Here is a 16,593-nt window from a genome sequence, read left to right as displayed (position 1 = left end):
GCTAACTAGCTACTAGTCAGTTAGCCACTGCTAGCGGTCATCACCGTTAACTCGGACATCAGTCAGCCTCAGCCCTGTCAACTCCTGCCAGCCTGCACAGCGCGATATCAACCCAGAGCATATGGACTGTTTTTCCCTAATACATCTCCGGATTCCTACCGCAAGCTCTGAACCTTTACACTGGAACATCGCAGCTAGCTAACTGCTATCCGAGTGGCTACTCCTGGCTAACGTCTCCATCCCGAAGCAAGAACCAGTTAGCCTGGTCCTAGCTCGAGACTAGCTCCATCTCCCGGCTAGCCGAAGAGATCCATCAGCCAATTCCTGGGCTACAATACCTCTTTTGCCAATTGGCCTGGACCCCTTTACAGCTGGCATGGAGCCCCGCCGATCCATCACGACTGGTCTGCTGACGTAACCAACTGAGGGGGTTTCTACAGGCGTCCCCCGCAGGCCCATCTGCTAGCCCCGGCCTGCTAGCTGTCTGAATCACCATGTGTCCAGCTCACCTAGCTACTCACTGGACACTATGATCACTCGGCTAGACATGACTCTCCTTGCCTTGTCTATTGCTGTTTTGGTTAGTAATTTGTGTCTTATTTCACTATAGAGCCTCCAGCCCTGCTCAATATTCCTTAGCTAGCCCTTTTGTTCTACCCCCCATACATGCAGTGACCGCACCTGGCTTAAATGGTGCCTCCAGAGACAAACCGCTCTCATCGTCACTCAATGCCTAGGTTTACCTCCACTGTACTCACATCCTACCATACCCTTGTCTGTACATTATGCCTTGAATCTATTCTTCCACGCCCAGAAACCTGCTCCTTTTACTCTCTGTTCCGAACGCATTAGACGATGAGTTCTTTTAGCCATACTCTTATCCTACTCCTCCTCTTGTGATCTAGAGGTTAACCCAGGCCCTGCAGCCCCCAGCATCACTCCCATTCCCCAGGCGCTCTCATTTGTTGGCTTTTGTAACCGTAAAAGCTGGTTTCATGTTTGTTTTATTCACTGCTTTAGCACACTCCGCCAACCCGGATGTCCTAGCCGTGTCTGAATCCTGGCTTAGGAAGGCCACCAAAAATCATGACATTTCCATCCCCAACCATACCATTATCCGACAAGAAAGAACTGCCAAAGGGGGCGGAGTTGCGCTCTACTGCAGAGACAGCCTGCAGTGTTCTGTCATACTATCCAGGTCTGTGCCCAAACAATTCAAGCTTCTACTTAAATTTTTTAACATTTTTTAAATCCACCTTTCCAGAAACAAGTCTCTCACCGTTGCCGCTTGTCATAGACCCCCTTCAGCCCCCAGCTGTGCCCTGGACACCATATGTGAATCGAGCGCCCCCCATCTATCTTCAGATTTCGTACTGTTAGGTGACCTAAACTGGGACATGCGTAACACCCCGGCAGCCCTACAATCTAAGCTAGATGCACTCAATCTCACAAATTATCAAGGAACCTACCAGGTACAACCCTAAATCCGTAACCATGGGCACCCTCTTAGATATCATCCTGACCAACTTGCCCTCTAAATACACCTCTGCTGTCTTCAAGCAGGATCTCAGTGATCACTGCCTCATTGCCTGCATGCGTAATGGGTCCGTGGTCAAACGACCACCCCCATCACTGTCAAACACTCCCTAAACACTTCAGCGAGCAGGCCTTTCTAATCGACCTGGCCCGGGTATTCTGGAAGGATATTGACCTCATCCCGTCAGTAGAGGACGCTTGGTTGCTCTTCAAAAGTGCTTTCCTCTCCATCTTAAATAAGCATGTCCCATTCAAAAAATGTAGAACTAAGAACAGATAAGGCACTTGGTTCACCCCAGACTTGACTGCGGCTGTGGCTTTCTGCATTATCATCGAATAGTCCCTGCGATATGCGACTTTTCAGGAAAGTTAGGAACCAATATACTCAGTCAGTTAGGAAAGCTAAGGCTAGTTTTTTCAAATAGAAATTTGCTTCCTGTAGCACCAAATCCCCAAATTTTTGGGACACTAAAGTCAATGAGAATAAGAGCACCTCCTCCCAGCTGCCCACTGCACTGAGGATAGGAAACACTCACCAACGATAATCGATCATTTCAATAAACATTTTTCACAGCTGGCCATGCCTTCCACCTGGCTACCCCGGCCAACATCTTAGCACCCCCTGCAGCAACTTGCCCAAACCCCCCCCCCCTTCACCCAAATCCAGACAGCGGATGTTCTGAAAGAGCTGTAAAATCTGGATCCTACAAATCTGCTGGGCTAGACAATCTGGACCCTCTCTTTCTAAAATGATCCACCGAAATTGTTGCAACCCCTTTTCAACCTCTGGGGATCTCAGACGATACGAAAAAGATTGTAAAGCTGCCACGGTCATCCCCCTCTTCAAAAGGAGGAGACACTCTAGACCCAAACTGTTATAGACCTATATCCATCCTGCCCTGCCTTTCGAAAATCTTCAAAGGCCAAGTTAATAAACAGATCATTGAACATTTAGAATCCCACCGTACCTTCTCCACTATGCAATCTGGCTTCCAAGCTGGTCATGGGTGCACCTCAGACACATTCAAGGTCCTAAACGATATAACTGCCATCGATAAAAGACCGTACTGTGCAGCTGTCTTCATCGACATGGCCAAGGCTTTCGACTCTGTCAATCACCACATTCTTAAAAATCGGCAGACTCAATAGCCTTGGCTTCTCAAATGACTGCCTCGCCTGGTTGACCAACTACTTCACAGACAGAGTTCAGTGTATCAAATCGGAGGGCCTGTTGTCCGGACCTCTGGCAGTCTATTGGGGTGATCAGGCTTCAATTCTCAGGCCGACCCTTTTCGCTGTATATATATCAATGATGTCGCTCTTGCTGCTGGTGATTCTCTGATCCACCTCTACGGAGGCGACACCATTCTAAACATCTGTCCCTTCTTTGGACACTGTGCTAACAAACCTCCAAACGAGCTTCAACGCCATACAACACTCCTTCCGTGGCCTCCAACTGTTTTTAAATGCTAGTAAAACTAAGTGCATGCTCTTCAACCGATTGCTGCCTGCACCCTCCCGCCCGACTAGCATCACTACTCTGGACAGTTCTGACCTAGCATATGTGGACAACTACAAATACCTAGGTGTCTGGCTAGACTGTAAACTCTCCTTCCAGACTCACATTAAGCATCTCCAATCCAAAATTAAATCTAGAATCGGCTTCCTATTTCGCAATAGAGCCTCCTTCACTCACGCTGCCAAACATACCCTCGTAAAACTGACTATCATACCGATCCTTGACTTCGGCGATGTCATTTATAAAATAGCCTCCAACACTACTCAGCAAATTGGATGTAGTCTATCACAGTGCCATCCGTTTTATCACCAAAGCCCCATATTACTACCCACCACTGCGACCTGTATGCTCTCATTGGCTGGCCCTCACTAGATATTCGTCACCAAACCCACTGGCTTCAGGCCATCTATAAGTCTTTGCTAGGTAAAGCCCCGCCTTATCTCAGCTCACTGGTCACCATAGCAACACCCACCCGTAGCACGCGCTCCAGCAGGTATATTGCACTGGTCATCCCCAAAGCCAACACTTCCTTTGGCTGCCTTTCCTTCCAGTTCCCTGCTGCCAATGACTGGAACGAATTGCAAAAAAAAATGTAATGATTTATTTATTTTAAATTAAAAAAAAAAATTATATATATATATATATATATATATATATATATATATATATACACACATATAAAATCACTGAGGCTGGAGTTTTACCTCTCCCTCTAACTTTTAGCATCAGCTGTCAGAGCAGCTTACCGATCATTGTACACAGCCAATCTGTAAATAGCACACCCAACTACCTCATCCCCATATTATTACTTACCCTCTTGCTCTTTTGCACCCAGTATCTCTACTTGCACATCATCATCTGCACATCACTCACTCCAGTATTAACACTAAATGGTAATTATTTTTCACCTCTATGGCCTATTTATTGCCTACCTCCCTACATTTGCACACACTGTACATAGATTTATCTATTGTGTTATTGACTGCACGTTTGCCTATCCCATGTGTAACTCTGTTGTTGTTTTTGTCGCACTGCTTTGCTTTATCTTGGCCAGGTCGCAGTTGTAAATGAGAACTTGTTCTCAACTGGCCTACCTGGTTATATAAATAAAAAAATCCACTGTCTAATTTAAGATGAAAAACAGTGGGGAAATATATATATATTTTTTTAGCTATGCCTTAATTTCCCCTCCAAAAATGTACCTTCTGCTTTCAATTGACATGCACCTATGAACTTCACGTTGGTGCTCATAGGTCCTTTTACATGGAAATGACCATAAAATCCACCTCCTATCATGTTGGTTCTAAGAACTACACTGGATTATAAATCTTCTCAACTGCATCTCTGTGCAAACACCCATTCAAGTATGGCAGGATGAATTAATTAATGTTCTACAAATAGGCAGCTGAGGAACATTCAGCTTTCACCACCCATTTAGAATAGTGAAGTGGTAAAGGGCATTTGTTCTGGCTTGCACTTTAAAATATAACCTCTGACCTGGGTTTAGTTCAAAAGGTGTCTCTACATGTTGGTGTTTCATCAGGTAGCCTAATATAAAGTATGATGGCAGAGCCTCCCGATGTTGGGTGCCTCTTTTGCGCATAGGGAAAGACAAGCTTCATTTGCCAGGCTGGTAGCAATACGGGAACAGGGGGAAAAAAAAGACTTGAGACTAAACAGGAGATTATTCCTCTGCAATAGGATCCCTATCTGCACATTTGAGCCATTAACCTCTGACAATAGGGACCTGTCAAAGCACTGGTAGAGTCCGGACTCCTGGTACAGATCATCAGTTGAGGTGCATGAATGCAGAGCCAAGACTTTTGAAAAAAAACATTCAGAATCTGAAAACCACCAAAATGGGTTTGCTCCTGTGTTTCACCCCATTGCTCTACATCTGTGGGGACAATGACAGCAGTGCTGTCCTGCTCTTAAAACATGGATCAACAGGTATCGGTAAGCAACCCTTGGATTGGGTGTTGCCTTAAACCACATGAAGAAGAGTGACATCACGGTAACAACTAAGCAGAAGTGGCAAGGGTGGGAATATGTTAATATATCCAAAAAAACAGTCCCCCCCAACCACCACTTAAGTAGTATGTAGTTGGACAAATGTAAAAATTACAATAAAATGTGGCCAGGATTTGGTGTTGACAGTGTTGTAAATCTGCTTGCTGATCGACCCGGAATAGCAGGGGCCTTCTCACTTCAGGGTGGAATTCTGTGTCACTCAAGACTTAACTCTACTTCTAGCTGTGGAGGGGTGTGGGGGCAGACGTGGGGCGGGCAAGGTGGCCATGTAGCAGTTGAGAAGTTCATCCAGAACTGACACTCCTCTCTGCCCGCATGACAAAAAGCATCTGGTAACATTTCTTCCCCCCTCCCCCTTTCTTCCCAAACTTTAGAAAGAGGGGGCCCTAAACAAAACACAAATAGTCTTGCTAACAATTTACAATGGTAACAAAACCAGGGCAGGGAGCTAACCTCCCATTCGGTTGATCAGGTGAACCAGTTTTACAGAAAGTAGAGACGGCTGGAAGAGCGCTGTGCAACCCCCTTCCCCCTCCTTCACTACATAGAACTAACTGTTACAAAGCCTTGCTGGTTATAAATTGGAATTTGGTGCAATGATTGCTTCAGGCTGCACGTTTAGCCTTCATAAGTGTGGATGGCTCACATATGGCAAAATTACCCCTGCATTTGGGTATTACCTCAGAGTTGAACAAGAGGTGAATGGGGGAATGAATTAATACGAAGTGATAGTAGAGCCACACTGCATGAAGTGATAGAGACTGGGGCTTGGTGGCTTCCATTGAAGGGGGGGGGGGGGATTCTGCCGTTTAAGTTGCTCTGCAGTTCCTACTCATCCGGTCTTTAACTCACTGTCAGAAATGTAGTCCTAAATATTTCAACCAGCTAACCTGTTACGGGTATTTGTTAAGATGTGGTTCCCCTCAGGTGTGTGTTGACATGCAGTGATACAGTCTACTGTCACCACATGAATGACTGACCTTGAGCTTGTTGTGTGGGACTGTATCGTCACGGAAATGTAGCTTCATACAACTGGATGGTGGTTTAGCACTCTCGCCAAAGAAGAACCAGAACCAAAATGTTAAAAACGCTAAAAGGTGTAAAACTGTATTTTTTTTTTATTTTAAGTTTTTACTTATACTGAACAAAAATATAAAAACGCAACATGTAAAGTGCCATGTTTCATGAGGTGAAATAAAAGAAGCTGAGGGAGTGTGTAATTGGCATGCTGACTACAGGAATGTCCACCAGAGCTGTTGCCAGAGAACTTAATGTTAATTTCTCTACCATAAGCTGCTTCCAACATTGTTTTAGAGAATTTGGCAGTACGTCCAACCAGCCTCACAACCACATGTAACCACGCCAGCTCAGGACCTCCACATCCAGCTTCTTCACCTACAGGATCGTCTGAGACCAGCCACCCGGAGAAACTGAGGAGTATATTTGTCTGTTATGAGGCCCTTTTGCAGGGAAAATCTAATTCTGATTGGGGAGCCAGGCCCAGTCAATGGGTGGGCCTTGCTCGCAAGTGGGTGGGCCGTTGCCCTCCCAGGCCCACCCATGGCTGCGCCCCTCCCATTCATCTGAAATCCATTGAATAGAGCCTAATGAATTTAGTTCAATTGACTGATTTCCTTATATGAACTGTAACTCAGTAAAATCGTTGCATTTATATTTTTGTTCAATATACTATGACTGAGATGTGGTTGTCATATTTAGCTACCTTAAGATGAAAGCACTTTAGTGCAAATCACTTTGGATAAGGGTGTCTGCTAAATTACTAACATTGAAATGTTTCAAGTTAATGATCATGTGCACAAGTACAGTGAAATGCCTTTCTTGCGAGCTCCAAACCCAACAATGCAGTAATCAACATCAATGTAGCACTAAAAATAAACACAAGGCAGAACAAAAACACATGAGAAATAAAAATGAGAAGAACACAGAAAAGTAAGAAGCTATATACAGGGTCAGTTCCAGTACCATATTTACAATGTGCAGGGATACTGGAGTGATAAGGATAGATACAGTATGTATAGGGATAAGGTGACTAGGAATCAGGATGTATGATAAAAAGAGTAGCAAAAGTGTAAATGATGATTGTGGAGTCAGTATAAATGTGTGCGTGCGTAGAGTCCTGTGAGTGTGAATAGAGGGCATGCAAACGTTTAAATAAAATACAAGCGTCAACTAAGATAGTCCGTGCAGCCAATTTGTTAGCTATTTGACATTGTTATGGCTATGGGATAGAAGCTGTTGGTGTCAGTCTTGATGCACCGGCAATTTCGAAGCGGAGAGAACAGTCTATGGGTTGGGTGGCTGGAGTCTAATGATTTTCCGGGCCTTCCTTTCACACCGCCTGATATAGAGGTCCTGGATGGCAGGGAGCTCGGCCCCAGTGATGTACTGGGCTGTCCGCACCACAATCTGTTCGCCCATGCGATCCAGGGCGGTGCTGTTGCCATACCAAGCAATGATGCAGCCAGTCACGATGCTCTCAAATGATGCAGCTGTAGAAATTTGAGGATGTGTAAACTTCGTGTAGCCCAAGTGTGACTTAAACCAAACAAGAAAATTACACCTAAAACTCCACAAGAGAAAAAGCCTACCTATTCCAAGTTAATAAGGACCACCTACAGGGATAATTCAGGATTTTGACAATTAATCCCTTTATCTACTTCCCCAGAGTAAGATTCATTTGTGGATACCATTTTTATGTCTCTGCATGCAGTTTGGGGGAGGGACTTGCCTGGTTTGCATTAATACGCGTCACATATCAGTTCGCAAACAATGTAAAAAATATATATAATTTATTAATTAAAGCCACATATAAAACATGGTCTCTTTTTTGCTTTCTTGAGTAAGGCAGCTCCAAAATGCAGGTGTTTCAGCCTAGCTCAGTGCTTTCTGTCACGATGGGGCAAGCCAGCAGAAAATACAGAGCGTTGCGTCGTGATAGGCTCAGTGTTCTGTCACTCATGGGGACACTACGTCACAGCCAAGTCTAAGGGTAGAGCTAAAAAATTCTAGCCCCTTTGGTGCTGCCATAGAGTTACATTAGAAGTGCCCATCCAAGAAGGCTCAAGGTCATTGGCAACAGATAAAATGACGTCAAATCACGTTATATGTACAGCAGCTTTGGTTGGACTGATCATGTCAACATCATACTTTCAAAATCTTAGCTAGCAGTCGATATCATGAATCAAGTCGACAATCTACTGGCAAATCCTTGTCATTTGAAAATAAGTAATGAAGAGAAATTGTAGATAAAATGTATCGGTGCTCATCGGCCATAAACATGACACAACAAGTTGGAATTTGCAAATTTAACAATGAGTCATTTGCAAAGCAATCACTAGCCTGCCATTCAGTGGAGTGGCTGTGTGGTCCCAAATCTGGGATTAAGGGGCTCTTTTCCAAGTTTAAAATGATAAATAGGGATGGACAATATGTCAGCCGATACCGATGTTGGCATTTTTAGCTAATATCGTCCGATACGTTCACCGATGTATCGTCCATGTCTATCTTAACGTCCGATATGCAAAACCGGTGTCAAAGCTGACGTGCATACGTATATAACAAAGGTACATGGCGTAAAATTTTACTCCATACGTGCAACACAGCATTCCTAAACTAGCCCACAATATCTGCTGGGTGGATCGAGCAGTCAACAAGTCAAGCAGTCATTTGAAAGAGTAACAAAATTTCAGTGAGACAATCCATTAAAGCCAAGATAAAGGAATTCATTGCCCTTGACAATCAACCGTTCTCTGTCGTGGGTGATGTTGGCTTTCGCCAACTGGTCGAGCACCGTTTAACACTACCAGGTGCGCTATTTAACAGATGTTGCCCTACCGGAGTTACACAGTAATAGCGGCAAGGCTATTAGCATCACGACATACATAGTATGGAACGCCGTTTGCATGTAAAAAAAGATACAGTAGCACTGTCAAAGCAGTACAACAAAAAAAGTCAGCAAACACCGGCCACGAACGATGTTTACAATGCTGTGTTGGTAATAAAGCATAATTTGTTTGACCGCAACTTCTGGGGTAGCTAGCTTTAGCTTGGTACCTAGCTAGCAGAAATACTTTTCTTTTGAAGGCAAACCGCAAAGTCCACTATTGTGGCTAATCCTTATTGTGGCTAGCTTCACAAAGATAGTTCTTATTTGATTAATGGTGGTCTGACCTGTCTTATAAATTAGGGTTATTTTAGATGATGGCACCTACCTATATAGTTAGCTAGCTAACTATAGCTACTGAAACAGATTGTCGTTTTGCGATGTTTTTGAGGAAGAACATTGTTTGCATCCATGAGCTAGCTAGCTTTTTTTATGGCCAGCACTGTAGGTGCGCAAGACAACTTTACCAGCATCATAGCATATGTATCGATGAGTCGTTGTGACATATGAAATACGAGTGAGTGTAATAACTATGTACAAAAATTTATGAACGTGTTAAATTATTATGTGACGTGCAGTCATATTCAGGTCCTGATTGGTCAAATAGTGTTATTTGACACGACAAATAGTATCTTTTTCGACATGCAAAGACCCCAAAAAATCCTGGTTGAGAATGAAACGACTGAACAACAAAACAGCACAGCAAGTAAGTGAGAGAAATAGGTTTTGATGATGGGACATACGCAAATGCCAACAAAATAACTTTTTGGTCAGTGGTGTGTAACCTTAATTTAACTGGGCAAGTCCGTTAAGAACAACTTCTTATTTACAATGACGGCCTACCCCAGCCAAACCCGGACGACGCTGGGTCAATTGTGCGCCGCCCTACGGGACTCCCAATCACAGCCAGATGTGATACAGCCTGGATTCGAATCAGGGACCATAGTGACACCTCTTGCACTGAGATGCAGTGGCTTAGACCGCTGCATCCATGTGTGTGTTAACTATTTAACTGTACTAGAAAGTGTAAAAGTTTTAAATATCTGTATTGTTTTTTTTGGCAAGGAAAATATTGGATATCGGTATCGGCCCAAAATATATCGGTGCTTCACTCATGATAAGCATTCAACATTGGCCATGCTGTCAATGAAGCATGATTTGTGCCGTGCTCAAAACAACCGTTAACTCGGAACTGAGAAAAATTGACTTCAGTGAATTCAAGACAACTGGGAAGTCAGGAATAAACGAGCTCTGACTGCAAAAATACGTTTTGAACGGTCATCCAATTCGGAATTATAAATACAGCCACTTTCTGGAGCTATGACCTGAAGATCAATGATGTCATCATTATTCAACCTCGTTTCTCTCACCATAATAATTTGGTCTGTTTACCCCTCTTAATTTCACCTACTGTTCTGACTTGGTGGCGCACATGTAGCCTATAACCTGTTTTAGAGAAATGTAACCATTGAATATTGTAGGAGCTTTCATGGTCTGCTTATATGCCCCCTTTATTTATCCTACGGTTCTGACTTGGTGTACAGGGAGAACACTAAGAGCCCATGTTCTATATTCTGTTGCTGTGCATTTCAAAAGTGCTAAACAAATAGTCTATACAACTACGTCCGTCCTAGCTCACTCATTAATGTCTAAATCTAAATTACGGATTGCCTCTTATCCGCTTGTCGTCCCCTTATGCCATAGTTCAATTGTCATTAGAAACCACATTTGTTTAAACAAGTCAGCCATATCAGCTATGTTTTTTTTAAAGGCAGTAAATGAGGCTGAATTAACTGTTTTGCTGATAGCCAAGTGTAGCGGTGGCAAAATGTTGGGACTACTGTCGGGACAGCTTTATGTAGGCCGTTTGTGGGCACCGTTTGTCACCGTTATAGTGCAATTCATGTATTGATTAGTTTTGTGTAGTGGCTTTGCTGGCATGCTTCCCACTTGTTTTTGTTTGTTGACCAACCAAGATTTACATGCTTATTAAATCGCTGTTGGTTAGCACAATTGCTAATTAGCGTCAGCGCAATGACTGGAAGTATGTTAACTGCTATTATGCTAGTAGATACCATATACTTCCAGGTATTGTGGTAACGCTAGTTAGCATTGGCTCACGAAACTACCTCCAACTTCCTTCATACTGGATGCAGAGACAAAAATGTTATCCATGAGTTAATTTGACTGGGGAAATATTGCCCAAATCCAAACGTAGCCTACCCCTTTAAGCTCCTCACTACCGCTCCTCTTTTACCCTAAAAAAAAAAAAGGTACAGGCCAAAGAATCAAATTCCAATTAGGAAAACAATCAGGCTTTCCTTTCAGCTCGCCGTGTCATCAAGAGCCCTTCCACAGCCACTACACCGCTCTCCCCACTATTCATCTGGCTAATTCCACACACACACACCCCAAATACCTTTGATCTAACATCCTCTCAGTAACACACCCCTTACGACACACTAAAAGAATGCCATCTATTCAGACATCAATGGAGCGAAAATGCAGCGTGACAAAGAGAGTGGAGGTAGTTATCAAAAAGGGGCTCGCCACCACACAAAAGGTGATGAGGCGTTCGCTTATTTTCCCGCTCGTTCTTAATGATGGAAGTAAAACTCCACGCTTTCAGATGTGGCAAGGATGAGGGCAATGTTCTTATACTAACAATTAAACAAGGCCAAGAACGCTCTTTCGAATCCTAAAGTCTTACTGCTGACAAAACACCAACTCAAAAACACACTGACAGTATCCAATCAATACGCCATGGAAATCAATGGATTGGTTCATCTGCTACGAAGCTCTGACAGCACATAGAGAGATGTTCCCGCTCCCATGAGACGAAGCCCGTTAATGAGAACACAGTAGCAAAACGGACAAAGAGCAAAAGCAATGCATCCAAGTCACTTCTTCAGCCCATCTGTAGTCAAAGAATCTCCCAGAAGATTGATTCATTGTTAATGCAGCCTGACACCCTGTGTGTGACAGAAAGAAAGGGAGAAAGAGGGGGATACAGAGGCTCCATTTGCAAAGAATATGAGCAGCAGCAGCAGCAGTTCACTGGGTAATTTCCCACAGTGGCCACTGTTCCCCTCCTACAAACATACTAACACATATAGGCCTACACTGCTAGAGAAGATGTAAGTGTGCATTACATTGAATTATTTATTCATGATAAATAAATAGGCCTAATCTCAAAATTAAGAAAGCATGAAGACCACCTGGTAAATAGGCTAGCTCAGTGGCCTTATTCATACTCCAGGCCAACAAGCCAAAAACCATGCACACATTCACCTGATACTATGCTCGCCAGCCTTACATGTCACGTGTGTGGGTAGTAGGGTGGAGGAGAGAGGATGTGTTATAACTAGGGCCTCAAGCTTTTCTTGGTCAGGTCACATTGTTAGGAAAAACTCCTGGCCCTACTTAGAAAACTGACAGATAGACATGGCTTATAACACAACCCCCATCTTCTATAACAATACCCAAAGCATGCATGTGATTGAATAGTTATTCTTGGGCAGATTTCATTAATTTGCCCCCCCCCCAAAGAAATGTCTGAAGCCAGACACAGAGCACTGAGAGTCTTGCAAGAGATGGGTAGGTCCTCCTCCTGTATATGTGTGCGTGAGTATCAGTAAGGGTGCTTGTGATTCACGTGTTCTGCCAGCAAGCTAAGATTGACTGCACACACCTAGACCTGAACCTTAAAAATCCAAGCGACATGACTCACGCTCCATTGTCTGTCGAGTTACATGAGCAAGCTCTCGAAGAATGCTCCCTTACCGCCTCAGAAAGTGAACGATCAGCATACACAGAGATCAGTAGTTGATACCCTTTTTTAAAAAACAAAACTCAATGAGGAGTTTGCACTGCAGAGTACACGTTCTCGCTAACACACACGTGAATTGATACCAACACCATGCCCCATCAAATGTCTACACTACAGCAAATTAAAATGTAGCCTGTGAACTTGAGACATATGGTGTCATAAGTAGCCTATTCTGTACCGATGTGTGACATGTAGCATAGACTAGAGGGTTTCACGGGTGGCCTGACGTTCGTATCCAACCCTCCCCTTTCCGTTGTACATAGTAGTGCTGGGTCATTAACCGTTACAATCACAGAGATACTTAACCTGCTAGACTACACAAATAGAAGAGTTCACTCGCAGTCGAATATGGAATAGAATTGGTTCTGAACGTAGCCCATCAATTGCCCCTCGGATAAACTTTGTAACAAAAGAGGTGTAGGTTTAAAAGCAGTCCGAAACCTCCACGGGGAATGTACATTCAAAACGACTAATTTAGTCTCGCATCATCAGGTAGAAAGAGCACTTCATACAGCCTAAAATTCCGTACATAAACGAACACGATCGGAAATAACATTACAAGGTAGGTTGGTTGGTTGCACTGAGGTATAATAAGACGGGTGAAACCTCTACCTATTCCAAGTAACTCGGTACATCGGATCAACAGGAACATTTGCCACATGTTTAAAACCCAAATCAGTGTTATCAACAAAACACTTTAAAAACTTGAAAAGAAAACACCGGCTATTAGCAGAAAAACTCACCCGCTTCAATGCTTTCATTGAGTACACCACACCAATTTCTTTTTTGCCACTATTAACTCTCCGCCATCTTCACCACTGTGCTTGTTTAAATGGGAAACACTCCCAAAGCGCAAGAAGCCAGGGGCGTATTCATTATGCCGATTATGTTGCAAAACGTTTCTTAAACGAAAGCAAACGGAACGAAACGGGGAGGGACCTACCTGAATTTGACCAATAGAAACTCTCGTTTTGTTTTACAACAAACACTAGTGTTTCTATTGGCCAGATTTAGGTAGGTACCTTCCCATTGGATGAACTTGTCCAATTGAAACGCTAGTTTTCATTGCAAAATGGAACATTTAGCAATTGTTTGGAGTACTGATTACACCCCAGCTTGCAACAAGAGTGACAGGGCTTCTGGGTAGGGTAGTTGTCTTCCTCCTCTATTAGCATAAAGATATATGGGCCTTTCTAAAGATGGACTACACGTACACGAATTAAATAACCTACCTATGAGACAGACAGCAGCAATGCATTTATTTATAGCTCACCAAAGTAGCTCATGGAGATATGCATGATAACGTGCACGTGGCCGTTGTGACATGCTATTTTCCATTAGGCCAAGTCCCCATAAGGAAACCCTGTTAACTATTTTCTTTTATAGACACATCATTCTATGGAGGTCTCAAAAATTGATATTGACAGGTCTAATGTTTCGGTCTGCAATTGTAACAAGGCTAGAATTAACCCCCCAAATTTCATATAGGTCTACATATTTTCTTTGATTGTATGATGTTGGTTAATTTTTCAGCATGGTCCGTTGTAACCATTGCGGGTTTCAAGTATTAATTTTCAAAGAGACATTAGTGGGTTGAGTTGACCTTTTTATATAATCCTTTAAGAATATTAACACAAATACACAATTATACAGAATTTAGAGTAAACAGTTACATGGAGAAGGATACATAAGCATGATACAAAATGTAGCCGATGCTTCCTCCGAATGCTTCCTTACTGTCAGTCCTTACAGTTGCACATTAACTGGCAGTCAAGCTCAAGTATGTGCTCACACACAACCCTCAGACTTTCAGACCATTTCAATGAGGGGGATATAAAACATGCATGTTATCTACTGACACACAAACCGGCCAATATCCATATGCCACATTGGGAATGGAGAGCAGCGGTGGTCAAGGTGCAATTTGCAATTATGTAGCAAACACTATGAAGTCAAATCGCCCTATAGGAGGATGAAGGGACTCGGGAGGCCCAACTGCCCTCTGGAGAAGAGCCACAGAAGATAGTGACGAATTTGTCTCTATGGTGATCTCTAGGCACACCAGTGTAGAATTTCAACTGTTCGGAGGGAGTCAGGGCTAAAGATGGAGGGAGGGAAGGGGAGAAGGAGAAGGGGAAGGGTAGAAAGAGGGAATGGTTGGAGGATAACGCCAGTGAGAAACAGTCTAACCACCCAGAGGTGCATCATCGCGAGACTTCCGGGAACGCTTGCGAAACAGACCAAACCGATCAAGCTAAACATTCTTAGTTAGTTGTTAATTTTATATATTCAAATGACTTAAGTAGTTGAACATGTTATTACTCCAACCTTATGAAAGTGACAAACTGACAAAGTGACGTTTTCATTTGTCAAAAATAACTTTATATGGAAGGAGTGCCTTTGATTTGATGGCCTGCACATGCGAAGTTCAGCGCGAGACGACTGTTAGACCCGAAGACTTGTTTCTATGCATGAGCTTAGCTAGTCAACGTCACCATGACAGCGCCTACAAGCAATGTTCCCTGAAATTTCTTTCATCACTGAACAAATTTCAGGTCTGCTGAGCACAAACTTGAGTGTTGTGAAAATTCTGTGCAACTTCGGGTGTGTTTCCAGGGGAACACTGAGGCTGTACCTGCTTTAAGTGGTCAAGTAGGCTACTGTGGCTATTTGATCATAATGTAGGCCTAACAGAGTGGTCTGCCATCAAAAACAATGGAGAAAATGCATCCCATAACATTTGTTACATGGAAATAGCTGTTCTATTGTTCAGTCAACAGTATCAGCCAATGTGTGGTGTTCAATGTAGGTCTACATTCCATGAAACTTTTGAAAAAAAAAAACTTACAGGGCTTGACATTAACCTGTTTATCCACTTGTTCTTCAGACAAGGAGGTGACTGAAAATGTTGTTGTGTGATGCAAGAAACCACATTACAAAATAAAATGCATAATTATTCCCATTCCATTATTACAGAGAATCAAACAAATTATACTACCCTCTGCCTATTGGCTACTTAGCTTATTCAAGCCTGTCTCAAAATTCAACACTGCCCCTTTAAGACAAAAAAAAAATAACTCTTTACCTGACTCACTTTTCAAAGATGTCTAAAAATGCACACATTATGTGCCCTTGTGGGAAGCAATCCCTTCCCCATTGCTGTCTACAAATTATCTATAACTGGGCTAATAACTCACTAACTAGCGAAAGATATGAACAAAATGTACAAATGTCGCTACATGTAGCTCTCGCTTTGATCTCAAAACAAGTACATCTACTCACGACCGCTCATGCTGTAAAAACAGTCCAGTTCAAAGTGAATGCATATAGGCCTACTGCAGCTTTGATTGGTTATGGCACACCGGTCTGTGTAGACTGTAGAGTATGGGCCTGAGTCTTGCCTGTCAATGCAATATAATCCTACTCAGATGCTTTCTGCCGACAACAAAATCTCTTACATAATTAGCTTCGCATACTATAAGTCTTGCATAGTTTGTTTTGTTTTGGTATAATGCATTGAAAGTGGCTAAAATTGCGTTGATTCGATCACTATTCCCACAGTAAAGGGAAACGTTGATAGTGTTAATGGGGAAAACTCTAGAAAGTTGAGTGAAGTTCTATCTCTTGCTTATTAGCGCACGGCATTCCCCGGGGAGCTGCGCGCCCGCACACATGCTCAGTTTAGAGGGAACATTACAAGTTTAATCTGGGATTTCTATTGGAGAAGCAGTTTTAGCCTATCTTCATACTGTACCGTCTTTGGTGTAACACTTG

The 16,593-nt window shown here is 43.1% G+C and overlaps 1 protein-coding gene across 7 annotated transcripts in view; it reads right to left on the bottom strand.

The window, feature by feature from the left end:
• Nucleotides 1-13,701, bottom strand: part of LOC115150819 (nuclear receptor coactivator 3) — a 40,731-nt gene extending 27,030 nt beyond the window's left edge. For all 7 annotated transcript variants that reach the window (XM_029694527.1, XM_029694521.1, XM_029694520.1 and 4 more), the window contains exon 1: nucleotides 13,563-13,701. The gene's annotated coding sequence lies outside the window, so the exon portion shown is untranslated. The remainder of the gene's footprint in view (nucleotides 1-13,562) is intronic.
• Between the last annotated feature and the right edge of the window lie 2,892 nt (nucleotides 13,702-16,593).

The sequence above is a fragment of the Salmo trutta genome, chromosome 16 (genome assembly GCF_901001165.1).
Source record: "Salmo trutta chromosome 16, fSalTru1.1, whole genome shotgun sequence".
Taxonomy (NCBI): Eukaryota; Metazoa; Chordata; class Actinopteri; order Salmoniformes; family Salmonidae; genus Salmo; species Salmo trutta.
The sequence above is the reverse complement of the archived record's forward strand: the minus strand, read 5'-3'. Positions and strand labels throughout refer to the sequence as shown.